Source organism: Magnolia sinica, chromosome 11, assembly GCF_029962835.1.
Source record: "Magnolia sinica isolate HGM2019 chromosome 11, MsV1, whole genome shotgun sequence".
Taxonomy (NCBI): Eukaryota; Viridiplantae; Streptophyta; class Magnoliopsida; order Magnoliales; family Magnoliaceae; genus Magnolia; species Magnolia sinica.
In genome coordinates, this window is record NC_080583.1 from 55860795 (window position 1) to 55862929 (window position 2135).

A 2135-nucleotide genomic window follows, 5' to 3' on the forward strand; every position below is an offset into this window, starting at 1 on the left:
ATTACTGTTTGATAGAATTGATCGTTATTGTTCCACCGAGTTGATCACTCACTCCCACGTTTCGGGCGGTGTTTCACACCCACCGGACTGAGGCCACGATGTTGTTGCGATCGAGGCGAGCGAGAGCCGGATGACGACGAGGCCGCCTTCTCCTATATGCGGTTTTGATCTGCGCAGGATCCCACTTATAATTTTGATAAATCCTAAGATGTAATTGGACTTACACTTGTACACATATTTTACTATAAGTCTTCCGCTTGATTTATCTGCGTTTTGGCTTAATCTATCCCATGTTTATGTGTTAATACATTTGGAACTCGGGAGCTGAGTTATGCTCGACCCCCGAATTTCAGGGCGTTACAATTACTTATCTCGTATTGCGGTTTAGGATTGGGGAGCGGTTGTGCAGGAAGCATCCCCTTTTCTATAATCGTCATACGTGAATCCATCTTTCGCATAAAATCTCGCATTGCCTGGGTCAGCTCTTGCATGGAATTTTGAACCGGTTCTTCTTGAGATTTCTCCTGATTTGGATTTTAATTGAAGAAACTTTGAGGGGTAGCAGTTTGTCCATTTCTCCAACTAATGTTTGGATGATTTTTCCATCCAGGATTGTACGTATTAGAGGTCGGTCCATTGAAAGGTCTTTGATAAGTATTTAGGGCATTAGATTGTTCATTCAACACTTCTCGAAAGGCAGGTATCATAGGACAATTTTTAGTTGTATGAATGTTGCAATCACAGATGCCGCAAACACTTTCATTAACCTTATCCTTCTTTCCTTCCATGGCCTCAACTTTTCTTATGAGGGTAGTCACTTTATACTTGATATCATCCTCTTCTTTCAAGAGATACAATCCACCTTTCTCCTAGATTGAGTCGGCTTAGACATGGTATTCGATTTTGGGTAATAGTCCCATGATTGTTTTTTCAGCAAGACTATCGAGGTAATCCCATACCTCGTCAACATTTTTATTAATGAATTCTCCATTACACATTGTCTTGACCATTTGGCGCATGGAAGATGTCAATCCATCATAGAAAAAATTTGTAATGCGCCACGTTTCAAAGCCGTGTTATGGGCATGAACTGACCAAATCTTTGAACCTTTCCCAACATTGGTAAAATGTTTCATCCTCCTTTTGGGTGAAGTTCATGATTGCTTTTCTAAGGGTAATCGTTTTATAATGTGGAAAAAATTTCTTTATAAATTCCCTCTGCATATCATTCCATGCGCCAATGGATCTAGGACGCAGTGAATGTAACCACGTCTTAACCTTTTCCTTCAAGGAAAAAGGGAAGAGTTTCAGCCGGACTGTGTGCTCAGACACATTTTGAAAATATAAAGTGGCTATGATCTCATCAAACTCTTTCAAATGTAGGTATGGTTCTTTAGATTTAAGCCCATGGAACTTAGGAAGGAGTTGGATAACCCCTGGCTTGATATCCATATGTCTTGTATTTTTAGGAAAAATCATGCATGAGGGCGTACTCATCCCCGCTGGTTGTAAATAATCTCGTAAAGTACAAGGCGGGGGTGCTTGATGCACCTCATTCTCATCCTGAATGTCCTCCACCATAAGTTGGGGTAGAAGAGGTTGGTTTTCAGCCATCACTTTAATTAACTTAGGTAATTTCGAGTGGTGTTTAGTCCTGCAATAGATAGTTAACCCCTCAACCAATCCTCCTTCAGTCAAGAGACGTCGAGTGTTGTCACGAGCCCACTTGGGCATGAAACACTCACAGCCCTCAATCAAATTCGAAACCTAATCCTAAGAAAGGAAAAGAAAATCTAGGAAGAAAGAGAGGGTTGGAAAGAAGTTATCAATTTGGAGTCCCTAAGTTAAAAACCTCCAAAAGAAAACAAAACAAGTCAGGTTCTAAAGAGAAGGTCTAAAATTAAAAAATCCTTAAAAAGAAAGATAGAAGTAAACTAGTTTCTCAAAGAAGAAATTTCTAAAGGAAAGTGGAAATTTCTAAAATAAATTAGGAAAGTCCTAAACTAGAAAGTAAGTTACTAAAAGTGATCTGAAAAATTAAAAGTAGAGAAAGAACTTACCGAATTAGAAATTTCTATCTTAAAAGCCTACAAAATAGGAAAGTTAGTTTCTAAACAAAAATTCCACAAGTAGAAA

At 38.9% G+C, this 2135-nt stretch overlaps 1 non-coding gene across 1 annotated transcript; it reads left to right on the top strand.

The window, feature by feature from the left end:
* The first annotated feature begins 1068 nt into the window (after positions 1-1068).
* Positions 1069-1175, top strand: LOC131219794 (small nucleolar RNA R71). Its single transcript, XR_009158438.1, has one exon. It is a non-coding gene; the product is annotated as a small nucleolar RNA R71 (small nucleolar RNA).
* Positions 1176-2135: the final 960 nt, after the last annotated feature.